The sequence below is a fragment of the Pogona vitticeps genome, chromosome 1 (assembly GCF_051106095.1).
Source record: "Pogona vitticeps strain Pit_001003342236 chromosome 1, PviZW2.1, whole genome shotgun sequence".
Taxonomy (NCBI): domain Eukaryota; kingdom Metazoa; phylum Chordata; class Lepidosauria; order Squamata; family Agamidae; genus Pogona; species Pogona vitticeps.
This window is the reverse complement of record NC_135783.1, coordinates 104,456,610-104,466,540: the sequence shown is the minus strand read 5'-3', so window position 1 is coordinate 104,466,540 and position 9,931 is coordinate 104,456,610. Positions and strand designations below refer to the sequence as shown.

Here is a 9,931-nt window from a genome sequence, read left to right as displayed (position 1 = left end):
TGAAGAAGATTTTTGGAAGGTGGAAGTTTAAGTTTTGAGATTTGCATGGTCCCTCCTCTCTAAGGATAGCTGCCATTGGCCAGCTTTCTCTTGCAGAGTGGTAATGGTGTCACTGGTTATGATAGATTGGCAATAATTAAAAAGTTCCTCTTGCAGCACATGGGTGTGCATGTGCCTTTGTTCCATTGCATGCAAGTCACATGCACAACAAAATCCAAAGAGGAACACTTTAATTATCAGTAGACTGTCATGGCCAGCAAAACTAGCCAAGAACATACTGAGCATTGTAGAATAAAACTGAATGCCTTGTCTGCAGCAAAATTCTTGGCAGGAGTAAAATAAAAGAGGACATCTTAAGAGTGTTAACTGTATTTACGTTCCCTTTGAAGTCAGAAGACAGATTATTTAGTTTGCAACGCATCAAGTGCTCAAGGAAACAGTATGAGTAGACTGAATGTGCTAAAAGCTATTGAGAGTCACACAATAACGTTTTACAGTACTTGCAAGAAGGGGGAAGAATGTAAACCCCTCTGTTTATTTCAGAACTAACAATTTAAGCAATGAATTAATAACACTAGTCCAGCAAGCTAAACATTTCCACTTTTGAACATGAACACTGATGAATTATTAAAAAAAAAATTCTTATCTTCAACAGTAAGAAGTTAATTTTCAAAACTAACATTCTGTGTTGTGCTCTAATTTAGAAATCAAAATAAGCACAAAAACACAGTTTGTTCTGCAAATATGATATCTGCGTTGCAATTCATACTTAAAAGGAGCACACAAAAATACGTGTTTTGAAGGGAGTACGTAAAAAATATTATTTATTTCAACATTATGGGATACTATGTGCATTGGGAGAATGAGAAAATGTGTTTTTTTTCCCTAAAAGGCACACACGATTGCAGTAAAATATTTATTTTATTTATTTTATTTATTTAACTCATATGCCGCCCTCTCTACCCAAAGTCTCTGGGCAGCATATAAGTTAAATAAATAAAATAAATATATATTTTACATGCAATCGTGTGTGCCTTTTAGGAAAGAAAGTATTTAATTCTCTGCTTTTTTAAAAATGCAGACTGAAGTACACTGGATATGCTTGCACAAACTAACGTCACAACTTCTTTGAAAACTCTAAATGCGGTATATATTTTCACATGGAACAAAAACACACCCACACCAAAAACAACAGCAATAGCAACAAAACCATCCAGTGTAAAATCGGGATGGAATAGTCTTCATATTCAGAAAATAGGAAACTGAACAAGATGGAACTTGATGGAATTGCTTGTCACTACCAGCATGGATGTGACTGTTGAAAGAAGCAAGACAAAACTGAATGTGTCATACATTCAACAGGCTCTGGGCACAGTGGCTAGTATCCTGTTGCCTAAATGCAGAGTGAAAAGGCAATTGCAGGCTTCTAGTCACACAGCCAAGTCCATGACTAATCTTGCAACCAGTGTGAGAGGAGGCATGTGCCAGGAAGCCTGCTTGCAAGGATGTTAATTACACAAATGCCCTTCCGTTCTTTGTATACATTTCTAAAACAAGCATCTGTAAAACTGTATTGTCATTTTAGAGAGACCATGATGTCTGTGCAGCCCTCAAATGCAATAGTGTGCTGCTACTGCATTTTAGCATTCTTGCAAAGGCAGTGGGAAACTCATGCCAGTAAGCAAAAGAGTGAGAACAAAATGTGGGCAAACTTTGAGTGAACAAATGCTGATTAAACAATTAAAAAAACCCCAAATTTATAATCATTGTTCATATCATGAAAACTCTAAATGCCATTTCTAAAAATAATGACCATCCAAATAATGAAAACAACATGACAGGGGTGTGTGAAGTTTCAAGAGGCAAATTCAAATATCATTACCAGTGCCTCACTGTTCAGCATTTCATTCTTTTCAGATTTGCTTTTCTGGCAAAACGTTGCTTTGCCCTTGTTTTCTTGGAAATGTGTCCGTGTCTTTTTTATCTGTTCCAGTATTTTTGTTTTGTTTTGTTTTTGCATTAAGAGTGGGCACCTCATGCACTTCAGCGTTGCCATCTAGTGGAGCAATGGGGTGGATTTATTCCACACTCTTATTAACAGGCCTTGGGATTGTAGTTAACACCTTAGCATTCTTCATGCTCATTCTTCTTGATTCTGTGCAGAGAAAGGTGCTGTCCTTACTACTCAAGGGTCTCTGAGAGCCTGGGCTTCTTTCTGAGAACAGTGAAAAGTGATTAAAGATTCATACTGCTTCAAGGATTTGAAACTGACACAATAGGCTCCCCACTCCATGATTCACCACCTTCCTCTAGGTATGTGAAAGATAAGTTGACAAACACCACGATTCAAGATCCTATGAAGGCTTTGAGACAATGCTGTACCTGGAAGTCTGCCTTCATATTAATATGATGGATGGAAGAAAAGAGGAAGGATCCTCAAACACTCCTCCATATCAAAAAATACATAACTAGGAGGTTTGCACTGAAAAATAAGAGTGTGCACTTCCAGCCAGAAATGGAAAGTTTATAATAAGCAAAGAATGCTATTTATCTCATATAACTCCACTGAAACAGGGAAGGAGCAGGTATAAATAATGTAACTATATAATTATGGCTACAATCCTATTGGTGTTCATGCAAGGTCTATATAGATTAACACAACTACTTGTGGCTAATTGGCATGGTCCTGGGGTGCATTACAATTGGGCAACTGGATATGTGAGAAGGCATGCAATCAAGACATGCCCCCACACCTCATCAACAAGGTGCAATTAGCTGCAGTAGGCTATTCAAGTTTTAAGCAAACACCAATAGGATTCTGTCCATTATGGTGTGCCCACTGAATACTATCTTTTCACCTGTGTGCTGGGTGTCTTATAGAACAGTGGTCCCCAACCTTGGGCCTCCAGATGTTCTTGGACTTCAGCTCCCAGAAATCCTGGCTGGCAGACATGGTGGTGAAGGCTTCTGGGAGTGGCAGTCCAAGAACATCTGGAGGCCCAAGGTTGGGGACCACTGTTATAGAAGGAAATGCATGGTGAAAGAGTAACCTGGCTTGGAATAGGCCAAGGACCTGCCCCCCACCTGCCCCAAGTTACTGACCTCTGATGAAACAATATCTCTTCTGCCGGTAAAGTGTGACCTACATTTGTGGAGACCATGGAAATGAGTTCACTGATATGAAACAGGGGCTTGGACTGAATAAAATAGCAACAAGAGCAAGAGAAACAGGGGAGTTCTTTTTAAATTTAGCAATATATTCCTTCAACCTTGCTTGCTACTGCAAGTCTCTTTGAGTAGCAAAGTTATGCTCATTGCTCATTTCTCTGGCAATCCCGGCGCCTTGGATCTTCATAGATACTGTAAGATGTAAACGGGTTAGACATTTGGTGAGTCCAGCACGCAACCTTTAGAAATAAAACCCACTTTACATCTTCTCCTGCTGACACCCTGCACAGTTCTTTAGCCTCTTGGACCAGTATCCTATTTAGCTGAGCAGGAAGCCTTCCTCACATTGTGACAAAAGACTGCGCCCCTTGCACAAGCACTGCCATTGCAACACCAGTGATCTCCATGAATAAAACCCACTCTCCGTTTGTACAATAGCAGCACTTGTGAAAGTGCCAGGATCCTTTCTGGATTGGGGATCTTCTGCTCAGCAGAAATTCAGTAAGATTCTCGCTGTAGCTGTTATAAATGTTATATGGGAATATTTGAAACACATCAAAGATCAAAAGATTCATGTGAAGCTCTACAAATGTAAAGAAATTAGGGTCTGTCTCTATAGTTTGAGGAAACCCTTCCTCCCTTCCTCACTGTTTAAGATATCCTATCCTGACTCACATGTAGAGAGCTGCTCAGACTGAACAAGCTGCATTCTAATGTGTTTGTGGTTTGCCTGTGATTCCCAGAGAAAGGAAGGAGGAATAAATAAAGAGTCTGGATGTGTCACATAATGTTCTAACACAGAGCAGCAGGGAGCAGACATCTGTCAGTTCCGAACCTTATTATCCTTATCATAGGAAGACCTTTTCTATCATCATTCTGCTCTAGGCAGAATACAAATCAAATTATGTAAGTTTTTCCCCCCTCCCCTTCATTGTTCAAGCAATACCTGTGGGGAAATCCTGTAGGTTTTGGGTTAAGATTATAAATTCACAAAAGGCATGGAACATTTGGAGAAACTAAAAACAAATAAATGACATAATTGTTAATACTTGGCAGGCAAAGAAACAGGAAATGGGAAAAGCTTTCTTAAATAACACAGCTGGGCTGAGTGGGAGAGGTAAATTTAATATAAAGGCTCAGACCCACAACCTTTAGGAATGCTGCCAGGACCCTCAGCAACTCTACAGAGGGTCTGTCACAAATTATATTAGTGTATTTGGAAGTGTAGCTTCATACTGACAGAAATAGGGGGGAAATGCTCCACATTTGAGATTCTATCAAAGGATGGAAAAGAAATTCATTGGCTTCTCATTTCCACATGAAATTATGTATCTATCTCACACTTGCTAAAACTGCCAAAGAATGGAGTGCATCTTGCCACAGAAATATATACAGTGCAAGCATTTGGAATGCCTCTGGGTGAATTAAAAAAAATACCCCAACCATGCCTTTATTTGAAAAACACATTTTAGCTAATGGGGAAAACACATTCCTATTGTGAACAATACGAAAAGTGTGTCCAATAAAAACATACTTCAGAAAAAAATGTGGAACAAGATATATGCAGAAAGGCAAACAAAAATCTCCCAAACTGATAAAAGAACTGGAACAAGATAAGACCGGTGTGGTGGTGGTAGAGATTGCAATAAAAATAAAACTCACAGATTTGCAGAATGCTGATCAAAAGCTCCTTTTCATGAAATTCTGGCATGGCTAGAGTTTATATGAAGGGATGTGGTGGTGTTGCGGGTTACACCGCAGAAGCCTCTGTGCTGCAAGGTCAGAAGACCAGCAGTCATAAGATCGAATCCATGTGACTGAGTGAGCTCCTGACACTTGTCCCAGCTCCTGCCAACCTAGCAGTTCGAAAGCATGTAAAAATGCGAGTAGATAAATAGGTACCACCTTGGTGGGAAGGTAATGGCATTCCATGTCTACTCGGCTGGCCACGTGACCATGGAAACTGTCTTTGGACAAACGCTGGCTCTATGGCTTGGAAACGGGGATGAGCACCATTCCCTAGAGTCAGACACGACTGGACTAAATGTCATGGGGAACATTTATTTATTTATTTATTTATTTATTTATTTATTTATTTATTTATTTATTTATTTATTTATTTATTTATTTATTTATGCCCCGCCCATCTAGTCAATCGACTATTCTGGGTGGCTTCCAACATATATAATAACAATTTAAAATATAACAAGATTTTAAACATCAATAAACAAGTTGTTCAAGATGGAAAAAAAGGGGGAAAAGAGGGGGGAACTCAAGTGTTGACTGGAAGGAAGGCCTGCCTAAACATCCAAGTTTTCAGTTGGTTTTTAAAGATGCCCAGCGAAGGGGCCGCACAAATCTCTGGAGGAAGGTTATTCCAGAGGTGAGGAGCTACCACCAAGAAGGCCTGGTTTCTTGTTTTTTCCTTCCGGGCCTTCCTCAGTGTCAGGCTCCTCAACCTCACCTCCTGACTTGATTGAGTGATATGGGTAGATTTTGGTGGGAGTAGGTGTTCTGCCAAGTATCAAGGCCCTAAACCGTTTAGGGCCTTATACGTAAGCATTAAAACTTTGAAGTCAACAGGGAACCGAATGGGCAGCCAGTGCAAGGCGGCCAGAGTGGGAGGGATATGATGATATTTTCTCACTCCACTAAGGAGTCTGGCTGCCACATTCTGCACCATTTGGAGTTTCCACATCAGCCTCAAAGGTAGCCCAACATAGAACGCATTACAGTGGTCTAATCTCAAGATTACAAGCGCATGGTAGATGGTGAGCACCTCAACATCAAGATAGGGGCGCAGCTGGGCTATCTGCCGAAGATGAAAAAAGGCAGTACGGACCACCGACACCACCTGAGTTTCCATGGTGAGTGCCGGGTCCAGATGGATCCCCAAGCTGCGAACCTCACTCTTTGCTGTAAGAGTCACCCTCCCAATGACCCAGACCGCTGATGATGGGGCCACCCACCCTCTGGACCTCTGTCTTGTCCAGGTTCAGCCACAACTCATTTCCCTGCGTCCATTGCAGCACAGACTCCAAGCAGTGCTGAAGGGACAGAACGGCATCCAGTGCTGTTGGAGAAAAAGAGATGTAGAGCTAAGTGTCATTCAGCATACTGATGGCATGACACCCCACACCCCCTAATGACCCCACCCAGCGGCCTCACGTAGATATTAAACAGCATTGGGGAGATGATCAAACCCTGCGGAACCCCACAATTGAGACTCCACGAGGCCGATACCCTCTCCCCAAGCTGGGGCATAGTGTTCACAGAATAGAACAGGGCTGGAGAACTTCAGGCCTTGGAGCAGAATCTGGCCTTTTTGAAGTGTTAAGCTGATCCACTGGGAACAAAAAATAGTAGCATACCGAAATCTTCTGCCACAATTACTTCTTAGGCTTTTAGGTGTCATAAAACACTATACTGACATATTGTCTCTCTCTTGTCATTTTAAAATTTGCTCAAGGCATATTCAGAGAGACTCTGTAAATTGAAAATATGTTGGATTTTTGTGGGAAGTTAAAAGATTATTAATAAGATGAAAAAAAAATCCTCTATGGATTTAACATCTAAGACACCAGATTTCCCCCAAAGTGGAATTCAAAGAGAATGAGAAAGGTTTTACTCAAGCAAAATATCTGTGGGAATTTTAAGAGAAGTGAAAAGAATTTTGATTAGATAGAATGGATTGTTTAAATAGCATACTTAAGAAGGAACTGTGAATACAGTACAATAATCCAAGATATGCTTCTTTTCCTTACCTGGAAAAATATTTCTATTCTGGATGAACTGAAGAATTGAGGCTGTTGTACATAAGTGACAAACATATTCAGGCTAGCAAAGTTAGAGTCAATGCTTCTCAACAGCTGAGACTTTAAAACCACTGCAGGCACTTCCAGGTAAATTTCAACAATCTGAAAATGCAAAAAGCTGAAGAATCACCTCAGAGAAGGTCGCAAATTCTCTAGATGACAAGCGTACCCCTTTTATTAATAAAATATAGAACAGAGATTCCTGTAGTAATCTTATCTCCCAGAAACAGTGCCTAGATTAGTGTTGTCCATTCCTTGAGTTTTCCTTGAGATCTAGCATAGGCATCCTTCAGTCTCGAGAGACTATGGTAACATGCTCTGAATTGAGGAGTGTCCTCTCCAGAGCATGAAGCCCGGCTAAGGAAATATGGAGGATAGGCTGTTACCCAAGCAGCAGATCCCCCCTCTCCACATTGCTGAAATGGTCCAATGGAAAGGCAAGAGCCAATACAACTGGTTCCAGCAATGTCGCAGGAGTTGGCAGAACGACACATGCTGCCTTCGGGACTCCAGCTCCTCGAGGTTAACTCCTGAAGCCTTTTCCATTGGTGGATATAGCCACAAGGCAGTGGAGATTTGACATCGGAGTTTTCCTTCTCCTAAATGGGCTTCCTTCCATGGCTGATGAGCACCAACTGCCCGGCCCTCTCTTTAATAGTGCGACCCTTAAAACTTTCCTGCCTCCCAGGCTTATGCAAATCTAATTAGCTTTCCTATTTACCATATTAAGGCCAGCTTCCTCAGCCCAGCTTCCTAGGGAAAAGGGTCCAGGGTCCTGGGACACACTCTTTTGAAGCAGAAAGTCCCACCCCCTAGGCCCCACCCCCAGGCCATGTGGTGAGGAGACAAAAAGAAAGCCCAGAAAAAAAAAAACCTCAGCAAAACATCCATTCAAACATACCTGGCCTTCACCCTCAGCCCAGCTTCCCAAACACTTGCTGGGTTGCTCTGTGTTTGGGGTATTGGGCTGCTGCGCCAGAGGTTGTGAGTTCAGTTCCCCACTGTGCCTCCTGGAAGTAGAACCAGCCTGTTTGGCCTTGGGCAAACTGCATAGTCCCAGAAGTGCCTCCAGAAGTAGGGAACGGCAAACCACTTCTGTGTAAGGGAATGATAGACAAGTTTTCTCTACTAATAATAAATAATAATATTTATATTATTTATAAATATTATTATAAATAAATAAATACATTTTGATGATGATGATGATGATGATGATGATGATGATGATGATGATGATGATGATGATGATTCTCTACCTAGAAAATCCTGGAAAGGGTTGCCATAAGTCCGAGTTGGTTTGACATTATTATTACGACCTGGAATCAATTTTCAGTTGCAGGACTCCTCTGATTCCTGTCATCTGAAAAAGATTCAGAGTTGTATCTCTAGGGCAGAAATGGGCGGCATGTAGCCTCCCAGGCCTGAATACGATCTCCCCGGTGACCCAAGGGAATCCTAGAACCCTCACATTCAAGTTGATTCCAAATAAAACAATACCTGGTTCAAAATCTTCCCTTCTGTGGAATGTGGGGGGAACTGTCACACTTTGAGAGCCTCTTATTTAGTTAGTTTTACCCCCACATTTCTCCTTTAAAAGGACTCAAGGCAGTTTAAAGACAATATTAAAGCTAACAACGAATATACAGTGGTGCCTCGCTTAATGAGTGCACCGTTTAACGAAAAATCCGTATAGCGATCCCTTTTTGGGGATCGCTATACGGATCAGCCCCAATCGCCGCACTCGCTTTGCGACGATTGGGGCTCCGGCGGCCATTTTGGAGCCGCCGAACAGCTGATCGGCGGCTCCAAAATGGCCGCCGGATGACCCGAAATGGCCCCTATCAGCGTTTTCGCGCCCTCCCCTTGCTTAGGGAGGTCGCGAAAACGCTGCGGGGGGGCATTTCGGGCCATCCGCGGCCATTTTGGAGCCGCCGATCAGCTGATCGGCGGCTCCAAAATGGCCGCCGGAGCGAAAACATCGCTGGAGGGGGTAAGTTTACACACTTATTGGAACGCATTAAACTAAGTTTAATGCGTTCCAATAGGTTTTCCTGCCCCGCACAGCGATGTTTTCGTATAGCGAAGGTTAATCCGGAACGGATTAACCTCGCTATACGGGGCACCACTGTACATATACTAAAAACATCAAACAAATATCATATAAATAACACAAGCAACACCAAAACACATTCAAAGCAGTAAGGTACAGTACAACAAGCCATTTAAAAAAAAAAAAAAAAACAACACTCAGGCAGCCAGTTACTCAGGGAAAGCCTGCCTGAAGAGAAAGTTCTTAGCCGGTTTCCAGATGGAAACCGGCCTAGCCTCCTGTGGGAGGGAGTTCCAAAGTCTGGGAGCAACAAGAGAAAGGCCCTCTTCCATGTTCCCACCAAATGCACATACTGTATGAAGGTGACTGAACCAAGAGGAAGAACTATCTTAAGACTTCAGATCTTAAGACTCAAGCAGGCTTATGAAGGGAGATGTGGTTCTTGGGATAGCTGAATTTATGTGCCACAAATGACTGCAAAGGGCTGAAATCCAAATGTCCCTTCAGTGCAATAGCAGGAAGGAGCTTTAAAATGACCACACTTTCAAGAAAATTGGATGGTTTGTTGTATGGTATGAAGCACTGACTACCATTTCTACACAATGAGCTTGTGTAGAAGCTCTCTACATGCTGTAGCAAGCAATTCACACATAAGATATCCTATGATAAATACCGTAACTGAAATTTGGGTTTGCTGGAGGAAGGCATCAGGTTTGTCTCTCTCACCATTAAACTCAACAAATATTGCCTCAGCAGTATGGAAATTGTTTTCCCCAAATTAGACTCCTTGCTGTCACAAGCCCTACTCAGTCATGAACTTACACATATGATAAACAGGATCCTCCTTGGTGCCAACTCACATGAAGAGTCCTCATTGTTAGTGAAGGTTCTCCCTTTT

General features: G+C 41.9%; 1 long non-coding RNA gene across 1 annotated transcript; it reads right to left on the bottom strand.

Annotated features, from left to right (window-relative positions):
• Positions 1–6,970: 6,970 nt before the first annotated feature.
• On the bottom strand, positions 6,971–8,335 carry LOC144584363 (uncharacterized). The gene is made up of 3 exons (XR_013538562.1): positions 8,240–8,335; positions 7,885–8,078; positions 6,971–7,085 (listed from the first exon to the last, which is right to left on the bottom strand). It is a non-coding gene; the product is annotated as an uncharacterized LOC144584363 (long non-coding RNA).
• Positions 8,336–9,931: the final 1,596 nt, after the last annotated feature.